The sequence below is a fragment of the Spermophilus citellus genome (assembly GCF_964194105.1).
Source record: "Spermophilus citellus genome assembly, chromosome: X".
NCBI classification, from domain to species: domain Eukaryota; kingdom Metazoa; phylum Chordata; class Mammalia; order Rodentia; family Sciuridae; genus Spermophilus; species Spermophilus citellus.
Window position 1 is genome coordinate 82,195,427 of NC_138190.1, and position 14,879 is coordinate 82,210,305.

Consider the following 14,879-nt stretch of genomic DNA (forward strand, 5'->3'; position numbering starts at 1 on the left):
TCTGTAGTCATCAGAGAAATGCAAATCAAAATACCACTGAGATTACATCTAATTCCAGTAATAATGGCTATCATCAATAATTCAAATAAAAACAAATGCTGGTAAGGATGTGAGAAATGGAACTCTTATCTAAGGTTGTTGGGAATGTAAATTGCTACAGACAATATGCAAACAGTATGACGTTTCCTCAGAAATCTAAAATTAGAAATATTCTATGATCCATGTATATCACTCCTTGGTATTTATCCAAAATATTTAACATCTGCAAATTTTAGAAATATATGTGTACCCATGCTTATAATAACACTATTTACGATAGCCAATTTATTTTATCAGCATAGATGTCTATCAACAGCAGATGAATGGATAAAGAAAATGTGGTACATATATACATCGGAATTTTATTCAGATGTAAAAAAGAACTAAGTTGCTTCTTTGGCAGAATAAATAGACTGAACAGGACACCATGATTTTGAGCAAAATAAGTAGGAATCCAGAGAGAAAATATTACGTACTTTCTCTTACATGTGGAAGCAAGAGGAGAAAAGAGATAAAAAGAAATCTCATGAAAGGGGCTGAGGTGTAGCTCAGTGGTAGAGCACTTGCCTAGCATGTGTGAGGCACTGGGTTCCATCTTCAGCATCACATACAAATAAATAAATAAAATAAAGGTATTCAATCCATCTAGAACTCAAAAAATATTTTAAAAATTGAAAGAAAAAAGATCTCGTGAAAGTAGAAGGGAAACCATTAGGGTAGATTTATGGCATAGGAGGAAAAAGGAAGAGAGAATATTGAGATGTTTGAAATTGAATAAATTGTGCTATATGCATGTACAAATATTCCACAATGAAACCCACTATTTTACATAACCAATGCACCAATAAAAAAATGGGTAAAACTTCATATATAAATAAGGCATTCACACTAAGTTAATGTTAATGAACTCAATGAAAATTTATGTTTTACTATAGTTTGATTAAAGAAAATTATGGCAGAAATGAATGATCTCATAGCACCTACTAATATAGAAATGCCAAAGGTAATTAATTAAGGCAGTAGCATTCATTAATATCTTCAAATACATATTTGCTATATATTTTCCAACCTGTAATTGTTCAGTATAACAGTAAATAATAATTCAATGATTATTTTTGTTACTGTATTTTTATAGTATTGAGTAATATATGTTAAGGTGTAATAAATTGATCCATAAAATAAGAAATTGTCTTATTACTGAATTTATTAGCATATTACTTATAAAAATTAAGTAATAATTTTCACTGTGACAACTGCATATACAATCTAATCCCTTGATCATGACCAACTTCCTTTCTTTATGCTGCTTTCCTCTCCACACAGTTTAAACCTGACCTGTGTCCCCTTTTTTTTTCCCTAGGACTCAGTTTTATACTTTCAGGTCATTATTTTAAGTTTCAACGTATAGCAAAAAACTTGCCATATTTGTCTTTCTGTGTCTGGTTTATTTTGCTTAACACGATGTCTTCCGTTCCATACACCTTCCTGCAAATGACCTTATTCTTATTTATAGTTGATTGAAGGATGCCTTTATTGTGTATTTTCTTCTTCCCATGCTTGGTGATTTTGATTAAGTGTCATGTATTTTTTTTTCTAGTTCTGCAAAGAATTTAATATTTTATTTACTGGTTCATCTGTTCATAGACAACTAGGCTGATTACTTACCTTAGATATTGTGAATTGTACCACAAAGAATTTGGAAAATACAGGTATCTGTCTTGTATGTAAACTTCATTCCGTGTGTGTGTGTGTGTGTGTGTGTGTGTGTGTGTGTGTATATATATATATATATATATATATATATATATATATATATATATATATACAGGAGTGGGATAGCTGAATCATATGGTAGTTCTATTTCCAGTTTTTTGAGGAAAGTTTATACTGTTTTGAACGGTGATTGTACTAATTTATATTACCAGCTGTAGTACATAATTGTTCATTTTTCTCCACATCTTCACAATCATTCTACTCCTATTATTATTATTACTACTACTAGTAGTAGTAGTACTAGTAGTAGTTGTAGTAACCATTCTGACTGTGGTGATATGGAATCTCCATGTATTTTTGTTTTGCACTTTCCTGATGTCTAACCTTAAAAAGTAATTTTTATTGGGTATATGATTTGTATATTTTCATTCAAGAAATGTCTATTCAGATCATTTGCCCATCTTTAAAAATTGGACCACTGATTTCATTTTAGGTTTTTTTTAGTTCTTTATATATTCTGGATATTAATCTTCTGTCAGATGAATAGCTGGCAAACATTTTCTCCTATTCTGTATGCTGTCTCGTTACACTGATTATTGTTTTCTTTGTTATGCAGAAGATTTTTATTCTGATGCAATTCCATTTAGTAATTATTTTGATTTTGGAGAAAATACAAGTCTACCCAGGAATGGGATAGCTTAATAATATGGCAGTTCTATTTTTACTTTTTGGAGGCTATTTCAAATAGTATCAAGTTTCCTATTCATTTCAATTTTATTCCAAGATCATTCTCTTTTTGTTTACTAGGTCTCTAGAATATATTTTTAAATCATCTATTTTTGAAGCCTCCAGTTAGCTATTTTTGATGAGGATTGCTCTGTATATTCAGGCTCTTTTGTGCTTCCATATGAATTTTAGCTTTATTTTTTCTAGTGCTGCAAAGAATGTCATTGGTGTTTTACTTGGCATAACTTCAAATTTATAGATTGTTTGGGGGTGGTATGGCCATTTTAACAATATTAATTCTCCTATTCCCTGAACATGGAATACTTTTCTATCTTCTATTGTCTTCTTCAGTTTGCTTTTTCAGTGTTTTATAGTTTCCATAGTACAGGATTTTTATCTCCATGGTTTGGCGGTGAAAGCTTCTACTTCTTTTTCTTCTTCTTCCTTCTTCTTTCTTCTTCTTCTTCTCTCTCCTCCTCCTCCTCCTCCTCCTCCTCCTCCTCCTCCTCCTCCTCCTCCTCCTCCTCCTCCTCCTCCTTCTTCTTCTTCTTCTTCTTCTTCTACTGGGTATTGAACTCAGGGACCCTCAACCACTGAGCCACAGCCACAGCTCTATTTTGCATTTTACTTAGACACAGGGTTCCATTGAGTTGCTTAGTGCATCACTGTTGCTGAGGCTACATTTGAACTTGGGATCCTCCTACCTCAGCCTCCTGAGCCACCAGGGTTACAGGTGAGCATCAACACAAGTTCCTTCTTACATTTGTTGGAGACAAATGTTAGATTTTTTCCAGAATTATTTTCTTTGATAGATAATTATTGATGTATAAGAAAGTGTCTGGTCATTGCCTGCTGATTTTGCATCTGATGCTTAGCTGCATTTTTAAGTCTGTTCCAGGAGTCTTTTGGTTTTATTCCTAGAGTATTATAATTATAGGTTCATATATCTGCAAAGAGATATAATTTGACTTCCTCCTTCCTATTTGTATGCTTTTAAAAATATATTTATTTTTAGAAGTAGTTGGACACAATACCTTTATTTTATTTATCCACTTCCATGTGGTGCTGAGGATGGAACCCAGGGCCTCACACATGCTAGACAAGCACTCTACCGCTGAGCCACAATCCCAGCCCCTTGTATTCCTTTTTATTCCTCTTTCCTGATTGTTATGGATAAATCTTTGTACTATGTTGAATAAGACTGTTGAGACCAGACTTACTTCTCTTGTGCCCATTTGTAGAGGAAATGCTTTCAAGTTTGTTTTTTTTTATTTACTATTCAGCATGACTTTGGCTTTGGGTTTGTTACATACGTCTTTATTATGTTGAAGAATGATACTTAGGTATGTAGGTTATTTAAGACCTTTAACATGAAGCAGGGTGAAATTTATCAAAGGCCTGTTTCTGCATCAATTGATTTTATTGTGTAATATTTTTCCTTAGATGTATTTATATGACATAATATGTTTATTAATTTCAGTGCATTGAATCATCCTGGAATTCCTGGAAAGAAATTAGATTGATTATGCTGTAAGACCTTTCAATGTGCTATCAAATTGCATTTGCAAGATTTTGCTAATGATTTTTGCACTTAACTTCATCAGGGAAATTGAGCTATGGTTTTGTTGTTGTTGTCATATCCTTGCATAGTTTTATGTGCTTGTTAACACTGGTTTTTCAGAAAGAGTTTAAAAGGATTTCCATTCTGTCTATTTTGTGTGATAATTTGAGGAGCTTTGGCATTATTTCTTTAAAAGTTTAGTAAAACTCAGCGTGAATACATCAAAACCTGTTCTTTTTGGGGGGAGAAGGTTAATTGATTCAATCTCATTAAACTTTATTGATCTATTTAGGATTTTGACATCATCTTGCAGTTTTGGTAGGTCATATGCATCCAGAAATTTGACTATTTCCTCTATATCTTCAAGTTTATTGATATATAGTTTTTCAAAACATTCTTTAATGATACTTTCAACTTAAGTGTTATCTGTTGTAAAGTCTTTTCACCTCTAATTTTATTTATTTGAGTCTTCTATTTATTGGTTTGCCTAAAGATTTTTCATTTTTGTTTGTTCTTTTCAATGAACCAACTCTTTCTTCTCTATTTTATTTACTTCTGTGATCATTTGTATTATTTCTTTCCTTTAACTGATTCTGGGTTTTATTTGTTTGTTTTTCTAAAACCTTGAGATGCATTACTAGGTTAATTATTTAGTCTCTCTGTTCTTGATGCAAGATATAACTTACCTATTAATATTAGTTTTACTGCCTCTATCAAGTTCTGGTATTACAGAATTGTTCCATTTTCCTTGATTCTAGCAAATTTTTATTTCCACCTGAATTCCTAAATCTTCCCCATTCTGTTAATTAGTTTGTTGCTTGTTTTAGTTAGTTGTTTAGCTGCTGTGACTAAATGACCTGAACCAACTGCAGAGGAGCAAAAGTTTATTTAAGGTCTCATGGTTTCAGAGATCTCAGTTCACATAAAGCCAGCTACATCATGGTGGATGAATATGGCACAGGGAAGTAGCCCACATGATGAGCAGAAAGCAGAGAAATTTCACTCACCAGATACAAATATATACACAAAAGACACACCCTCAGTGCCCACATCCTCCAGCTACACCCTACATGTCTTCAATTACCCCTCAATTAATCCCATCTGGTGATTAATTCACTGATTGTGTTAAGAATCCAACAACCCAATCCTTTCCCCTCTGATCCATCTCACATTGTCTCACACATGAACCTGTGGAGAACACCTCACATCCAATCAATAACATTGCTCAATCTCTATGTGCTTATGCAATTTCTGTAGTTTATACTGTGGACTTCTAGTTTAATTTTGTTATCAGATGAGAAACAATAAATTATTTTTTTGAATTGGTGAAGACTTGGTTATATATCTATTTTGGAAAAGTTCTATGTGCTGTTGAAAAGAGGATGTATTCCGTAGCTATTGGATGGAATATTATAGCTGCTTGTGAAGTCCATAGTATAATCTCTAAGTCATAGTATAATGTCTCTCTGATGTTTCTTTATTGATTTTTTTAGACTGGATAGTCTACTTATCAATGAAATTCAAGTATTATAGTCACCCACTATAATTGTATTGCAGTCTATCTCTCCTTTTATTTCCTGTGTTAGTTTTATAAAATTAGGTGCTCCAAAGTTCAGTGTGGATATATTTATAATCATTATATATTCTTGGTGAATTGTTCCCTTTATCAATTTTTAGAGACCTTATTTGTCTCTTCTTATTTTGGCTTAAAATCTCTTTTGTTAGATATAAATATAGGTATTTATGCTTGATGTTGGATCCAATTTACTTGGAGCAGTATTTCCCATCCTTTTACTTTCATTGTGCATATGGCATTAGAGGTGAATTCACTTTCTTGCAGACAGCAATTGTTAGATTTCTTTTCTAATTCAATCATCCCAATTTGTGTCTTATAATTAGAAATTATACCATTTACATTCAGGATTATGATTGAAAGATATGTAGTTATTTCTGTTATTTTAAAAAATTTCTTTGTGTTGTTTTGTATATTCTATATTAATTTCTTCCAGTCCTGGCTTACTAGATTAATAATCTTTCATTTTTTCCCTGTTTCTTTTTTCTTTTCTTTTTCTTTTTGTGGTACTGGAAATTGAATCATGTGCTGTTTAACCACTGAAACATATTTCCTCGATTTAGCCTCAAAATCATCCTCAAGATAGTGAATCCACTTCATATTAGTGATGGTTCTCAAGTTGAAACCTATTTGTCATCCCTGTGTTAGTTGCCATATCCATGCCATTGTATAGATGATAGAGTCAGTGATTAATAGAGAAAGTCCTACTCTGTATAATTTTGGCTGTTGTATATGACAATTTTATGCCTATTCTATATTGTTGTAATTTGACACTTCCTTGGATTAATGTAGTAGCACAGTGTTGTAATAAAAACTATTTTGACTTCAGAAAATTGCTTACTTTAAATAATAAGTCTATGATTAAGGATATAAGATGATTAAGGTTATAAAATATCTTTAGCAGGAATAAGATCAAGAGATTGATAATATAACATGGTGGCTAGAATTAGTAATTATATATTGTATATCTGAAAATTGCTATGAATGGATTTTAAATGTTCTCAGAACAAAATGAAAATATGGGAGATCATACATTTATCAATACACTTAGTATTGTCATGTTGTTGAATATATTTGGATATATGCATATGTATCTAAATATATGTATGTATGTACTTGAAAAATCATGTATGGGAACATAATTATATGTAATTTCTATTTGGCAATTAAAAATTGTAAGCCTGTTTCCTACAATAGGGCAAACTAAATGATCTGAGAATATTCCCTCTATTATACATTTAGAAATGTGTATATAACATATAAATCTTCATATAATAGCTTGTAAGAGAATAAGGAAATTTCTACAAGTCCCAAGTAGAAAAGAAGGTCTAAAACAATGTAATAACTATGAGTTGAATCTGCAGATGTGCTGAGAGGTGTTGGCTCATCTCAATAATCAAATAAGAATGAGTTTTAGTGTCCTCAGGTTTACATAAAGTGGGTAGTTTGAATGAAGATTTCCATTTAGAGCCAGAAATCATACAGGTACACTTATTAAAAGTGTAGACTATAAAACCTCCATTCATCAATTTGAAAAAAAAAAGATAACAGGGATTTTTTAACCCTGGATTGTATTCACAAATAAAATTTATTTTCTCCAAGAACTTCAACAACCAATGGCTCTGTCTTAACCTGTTTTGTCGATGTAAATTTAAATTTTCAGCAATTATCTGTCAATAAATTAAAAACAAAGGGTAAAACAATGCAGGGCTATTACCAAACTGTTGCCTTAGTTTTGTAATAGCCCTGCATTGTTTGGCAATGTAAGCCTTACTGAAGCAACACATTCCAAGATAAGAAAAAAAGAGAGTCACAGGAACATCAACATCACCACCTGGAATATGTTACAAGAGCATATTCTTATGCCTCAACCAAGATCTACTGAATCAGAAACTCTGGGATGGCATCTAGCAACCTGTGTTTCAACAAGCTCTCCGGATATTTCTGATGTGTGCTGAAGTTTGTGAACCATAGTTATAGAGAAAACCCTACTGGAAATTGATGTACAATTCTTTGCAAAAAAAAAAAAAATTCAGGAAACAGCATGTCATAAGGAATTCATCTCCATTTGGCCTACAGATGAGAAACTTGGGTTTAGTAGGGTTTGCCATTTGCAATGCATATAGTCTTTAGAAATTCAGTTTAAGCTATAATTCACTTTTTCTAAAATGTGTAGAATTGACTCTTGACAAGCTCATAAACTGTGTGGATCAAATGAGGTAATGTTAGCAAATGTGTTCTGGAAAGAATAAAATGATATAAAATGCAGCCTACTATTAAAAGTACATCCAAATACATAGTTGTTCAATCATCCCCCTTGTCATTCCCATTTTATGGAGTAAAGTTGTGGTCATAAAAACCTTGCTGTGTTTTAATAGTGAAACTAGATTCTTTACATTGTGTCAAGGAGTGACAACTTCTGCTGAGTATCACTACAGATTGTTAATGCAGAAATGGCATCAAAGCAAAGATTGTTTTGGTTTACTAGACAGGGCAGTCTTTTTATGTCTAGAATTCTTCCTACTCTATCAAGCAGAGAGGTTTCCTGGGATCTGACTCCATTATAAGGCTATCTAAAATGGCTTGATATCAAAGATACTGGAAAGTTGATGGTGGTCATATTAATGGAAATAAATTTTAATAAAATATTTGACAAGTGTTTACTTCCATCCTTCATGGTAAATTTCTGAATATAGTAAAAGATTGTCACACCCTCTCTCTTTTGAATAGTAGGTTCAGATAATCAAGTGGAATTCCTTTATGAAATAGGAAGAATAATGAATACACAATTAGACTGAATTTACCTGTAAAGCACAAAATCTATGTGCTACACAATGCTAATATTCATAAGTAGTTCCTCATCTTTTCTACTTCTGGGAGTTTACTCTAGGCACCTTAACACCATCTACCATCTCTTGAATGACATGCACTGCCATCAACATTATCACTATCATCTCCATAATTATCAGTCCCATGTACAAAATCCAAAAGCTTATACCAAAACTACTTTCCCAAACCATGACCTTTTCTCATATTTTAACAACAGTGCATTTCATCAGCTCCCTTGGGTTATTATTGTCACATGAAGGCAGGGCTCAGATGCCAAGTCATCCTAAGTAGGACTCAAACAGTTTGCTGAAGTCAAGAAATTATACATGTAGTTTAAATCTTATTGGCTGAAGACTTTCATTTGTTGTCTCATTCCAATTTTATGACTAAAATTTAAAGTGCCCATTCAGTAGTTACCAATCATCCTACTGTAATTCCTATGTTTATTTTCATTCTCATTTTCTTTGGTTCAACAATAATTTCACATCATCTCATCTCAAACATCCTATAGTGTCCCTTTCCTCACTATCAACTGATTTAGTAGCCTCTTAATTCACTGAAAATACATGCTATCTTAAGAGATCTACTGTAAGCTTGTACCAACATAACTGCCCATATAAACACATCTATACCCACATAATCTTCTTTGTATGTATTTTGCTCATGAAAATAAATTATTTTATATATTATCACTTTATATCTGTACATTGCATCCTTATCCTACAAACATTGAAGTATCCCACATCTTAAATAACAATAACATCACTTACAGCAAAAACTTTCCTAAATCCTAATCCCTGATCACTTAATCACTCTTCACATTTTGTCTCTGATAACTTTGGAGCATCCTCCTTTCAAAAGTGCTGTTTAGACTTAACCCTCTCAAATTTCCCACAACTTATTTTTTGCAAATGTACTATAATTAGATTTTGTCCTTACTACTCCAATCTCACATTGTCACATTTACATTTTTCAAATACAGAGTCAATACTCATCCTAATTTTATTTGATATTTTGGCAGCATTTGACACAGGTGATCACTTCCCTGTTCTTTAAAAAAAAAAATCTTTATTTGGTTTAATTTGAGTTGGAAAGTTCAGCTGCTTAATCTCTATGACAGGGAGGAGATGAGATACTGAGTTCAAACACATGGTCAATTGTTTAGTCAATCATGCTAAATAAAACTCCAGAAAATGAAACTCATGGGACATTCCTGATGAATGAATATATCAATGTACTGGGAGAGTAGCACACCTTGACTGCATAAATGCTTCAGTGCTTGGAACCATTCTAGACTTCACCCTGTGTACTTCTTTATCCTGTTATTCATTGTAATTTTTATATCAAACTGGTATTAATAATCATAGTTATTCTTGAGTTATCCTAGTGAGATATAGAACTTGAGAGGGTGTGGGAATCCCAAGATTGGTAGAAGGAAAAAAGGAAATGAGGAAAAACTGGGATCCCTACTTACATCTGACTTCTGAAGCAAAGATAAACTTGTTCAGGACTTTGACTTACAACATGTTGGATCTGATGCTAACACCAGGTAGATAGTGTCAGAATTGAATTGAATTGTCAGACATTCAGTTGATGTCTGAGAACTGGTGTTAGAATGCATTCAGATATTCACAATATCTTTGCTACATATTTTGATATTTATTATAAAGTAAGAATTGCTGACAAAATTAATTTCGGTTATGTGAACTCAACAACAATTTGTTGTATACTGATTTTACCTTCCAATGAATTAACTGTTAAATCTGATACTGTTTGATTTAAGATTTTAAAGTAGCAGATATCACATTGAGGTTATATTAATGTTAAACAGCGACAATAACAACAACAACAACAAAACCCCACATAAACCTTGAAAGCCATTTACAAAACATGAGTAACCACACATTGATTTAAATGGACTTGAAACATTTTATGTGTTTAAAGGTTTTCAAATTTTTATTATTAATCCTTTTGGAAATGAATGCTAAGCTTTTGGCTAAAATACTGTGTTAAATCCCAAGCAAGGAAGAAGAATGGTTAGCATAAAATACATAGAAAGGAAGAAATTTTAAAATTGCTTTCAATTTTCTTCAGAATTTGCATTTCAAGAAGGAATCACCATGAAATACCCACTACAGGTTGTTTCTTTTTCTTTCTTTCTTTCTTTTTTTTTCAGAACACCATAAATTACTTTTATTTTGTTTGCATCCAGATCTCAGCATAGTGGTCCTGAACAGGAAGTGGGAGATACAGCAACGTGCCAGGAGGCCAGGCCCCGTCAATGCTGGGATCTGCTGTGCACACTGGCTCTTCCTCAGTTCCTGCTGAGCACCTGGGAGGCAGCAGCACCAAAACCAGTATCTGCACTGGGTCCAGGTTTCTCGGTTCCAGTTGTTAGATTCCACACTAGGCCCTCGGGGATGGCAGGCGAGCCCCACAGGGAGCCCTGTTGACCCTTCTTCAAGGTCTGAAAGCCACATCATTACAGGAAAGGGAACAATCCACAGGGGCCCTGTGTGCTCTACAGGCATCTCCATGAGGCCTCCTGCAGGTCTAAACAGAGGGACCCTGAGGGATGGCAGGTCTATATCACCCTGGGGACTGCCCTGTCCACCTTACAAAGACCTGGGCCAAAGATGCATTGGCTGAGGGTGACAGCAGAGTGGCTGGACCCAGGACCCAAAGCTCATTTCCCAGGCTGGTGGAAAGTGATCAAACGTGGTTCCAAATGTGGAGGAGGAGGTCAGAGATTTCCAACCTGACCTGATGGCTTCTTGCCAAGCAGGGAGGGAGGTGGAGAGTGCCAGGTGGTGAAGGTGAACAAGGGAGTTGAGGAGGGAAAAAGCAGCACCCCTCCATCAAGGTGGGGGAGGGGGGAAGCCCTGAATTCTTCGCAAAGTCCAATTTCAAAGGGGCCGGAGGGTTACATTTTATGCTTCCACCAAGGACGGGAGTGGAGGAGAGTGGGGCAGGACAATGGCTTAGAAGGGGCATCATTTAAGACTTAAGAAAGTAACCAGGGTGCAGGCAAAGCACCCCGCATCCAGCAGTAGTCCTCAGGGTGTGACCTGAAACCTTTGCTCTACTCTCGCTGGAGGGCTGTCCCAGGGCTGTCCCAGGGCTGGCAGGGCAGAAAGGGGAGAAGGCAGAGCCCCCAGGCCGAATAACCAGCAGCAAGGTAATTGTGGGACCTGTCTTTTCACAGTTGAGTTAGATGTGCCCCGCTGGTCATGATGGGGATCAATTTAAATAGACTCTCTTGATCCCAGAAGTTCAACTACATGGACAGTGGTTACACTTGATAGGATGATTTGTTATAGCACAACTTATATATTTCAAATGGAAAAAAATATTAGTATCATTTACAGTATCTTAAGATAAATTGCCTTCGATTGGGAGCTTCCTTTCCTGTAGAATTTGAGGTCTACAAGATGTATCTAGAAAATTTACTACTGTGGAAAATGAAGACTGCTTAAATTGAATGTGGGGAGGGCTTGTGGTTTTTCTTTTTGATTAATTGCTGTTGTCCTTCCGGAGGCTGAGAGAGTTTCATATTTTCTTTAGACATCATTAAGCACCACAGCTCCTGCAGAACAACTTTGATGCTGTATGAATTCTGCCATTTTGCTAACATTGATATGGCTCTTGGGTCCACCACTCCATTAGAACTATTAACTCCATTCATATTAATGTTTGTTACAAATATTACAAAGGGGGGTGTTTCTGGGTATTTAGGTCCACATTGTATTTTAAGGCTGTATATTTGGTTTTCATAAATTGTTCTTGGAGGCCCAATTATCATCCCTGTCCATCTCATGTCATGTCTTCCTCATCTTCTAGACCCCAGCTAACTGTGCCATCTTCTATTTCTTTCTGGCCTTCTTTGAGTTCTTCCAACAGTCGGAAATTGCGAGGGACTTTTACTCCCAAGCCCGTGGTGGCTGCCATCTTGTGTAGCTTGGTTGTTTCAATTATAATCAACTTAATGAAGATCAGTTGTCTTTATCAGACATTAAGTAATATACACAGTTAATATATAAAATCTGAAATATTTATTAATTACATGGCATTCAATTTAAAGTTTTACATTAAGATCTTGTCAGACTAGATGCTGCTATTAATTAAACTGAGTAAGCATGAATTCCTTTGGTAAGCACACTGGCACTCAGCAGGCAAGTACTTGTTTTAAGTACACCAAGCTACTGTTGTATCAAATAGCATGCCAAAAAGAATGTGCTATAATCACAACATGTGTCCTTCACCATGCTTGCACCACATTGTTAACGATATACTTGCCTTGAATAGTACCTGTGGCATCCTTTTTGCATTTGCCTTTTGAGAGCATAGATTGTTTCTGGACTTAACTTGAAGATATAGATATATTTCTTGCAATTATAAAAGAGTTCATTATACTTTGAGAAACCTAGATCTGAAAAGTAGAAATGGAGCCTTTTCTTCCATCATTGACCTCATTATTACTACCCACAAGGGGGTGATGATGTTTATTATATGGATTAAAATGGAGATATACCTGGCTCTCATGCACCAGCATTATAGTATTGTGTATTACTTTTCCAGGACTGTTATAATAAAGTGAATGGCTTAAATTACAAAACTTTATTGTCATGCAATAAATTAAAAAATAAAGACTGGATAACTGACATCAAGGTCTTGGCAGGGCCATGTTTCTTTTGAATGTCATAGAGAAAGATGTATTCCAAATCAATCTCAGAGTTTTGGGTAGGTTCTTGGGTTTTGGCATCAGAACTAATCTTCACAATGAATTCACCCTGTGTGCATCCATATTTCCCTTTTTAATAAGAAAACCAGTTAATAATGGATTATAGGCCCATCCTATCCAGTTTGGCCTCATTGTAACAACTAACTGTATTTGTGATGACTGTATTTCCAAATTAGTTTTCATTCTGAGATACAGGGAGTTAGTACTTCATCATATAAATGGGGGAAATTCAACTCACAACAGGTAGAAATTCATAATGTCTTTTTAAAATTTATTTTTTAACTTTAACTTATTATATATGAGAGAAGAATGCATTACAATTCATATTATGCATATAGAGCACAAATTTTCATATCTCTGGTTGTACACAAAGTAGAGTCACATCATTCATGTCTTCATACATGTACTTAGGGTAGTGATGTCCATCCCATTCCACCATCTTTTCTAACCCTATGCCCCTCCCTTCCCCTCTGCTCTCTCTACCCTATCTAGAATTCATCTAATCCTCCCATACTCCCTACCCCCAACTCCATTATGAATCAGCATCATTAAACTCCATTATGAATCAGCATCATCATTAAGAGAAAGCATTCGGAAAGTGGTTTTTAGGGATAGGCTAATTTTACTTAGCAATATATTTTCCAACTCCATCCATTTACCTGCAAATGCCATGATTTTATCCTATTTTAGTGCTAAATAATATTCCATTATGTATAGATACCAAAGTTTCATTATCCGTTTATCTAATGAAGGGCATATAGGTTGGTTACACAGTTTAGCTGTTTGCATTGTGCTGTTATAAGTATTGATGTGGCTGTGTCCCTGTGGTATACAGTTTTTTAAGTCCTTTGGGTATAGATGGAGGAGCTGGGTCAAATGATGGTTCCATTCTCAGTTTTTCAAGGAATCTCCATACTGCTTTCCATATTAGCTGCACCAATTTGCAGCCCCAGCAGCAATGTATGAGTGTGCCTTTTCCTCCACATCCTCGCCAACTTGCTGTTGTTTGTATTCTTTGTAATTAATTAATCTATCTATCTATTTATTTATTTATTTTTATGTGATACTGAGGATTGAATCCCATGCCTCACACATGCTAGGCAAATGTATTACCTCTGAGCAACAACCCCAGCACAGTTTGGGGCAAGTTTTACTGAGTTCTTTTTTAAATTGATTTTATTATTTTTTTAAAATACACAACAACAGTGAAATGCATTACAATTCTTACTACACTTATAGAGCACAATTTTTCGTATCTTTGTATATAAAGTATGTTCATGTCAATTTATGGCATTATACATGTACTTTTTGCATTATAATTCTTAATACACATATATAACACAATTTTTCATATCTCTGTTTGCATATAAGGTATATTGACACCCAATTGTATTCTTAATAGCTGCCATTCTGACTGGCAAAAATGAAATCTTAGAGTAGTTTGGATTTGCATTTCAATAATTGCTAGATATGTCGGACATTTTTTTCATATATTTATTGATTGATTATATATCTTCTTCTGAGAAGTGTCTGTTCAGTTCCTTGACCCATTTATTTAATGGGTTATTTGGTTTTTTTTTTTTTTTTGGTCTTAAGATTTTTGAGTTCTTTATATATCCTAGAGATTAGTGCTCTATCTGACATGTGTGTGCTAACAATTTGTTTCCAAATTGTAGGTTCGTTATTCACCTGATTGT

The 14,879-nt window shown here is 34.3% G+C and overlaps 1 pseudogene across 1 annotated transcript; it reads right to left on the reverse strand.

The window, feature by feature from the left end:
* Positions 1 to 11,913: 11,913 nt before the first annotated feature.
* LOC308639470 (ubiquitin-conjugating enzyme E2 variant 1-like) lies at positions 11,914 to 12,394 on the reverse strand (annotated as a pseudogene). The gene has a single exon. The product of its transcript is annotated as a ubiquitin-conjugating enzyme E2 variant 1-like (transcript).
* Positions 12,395 to 14,879: the final 2,485 nt, after the last annotated feature.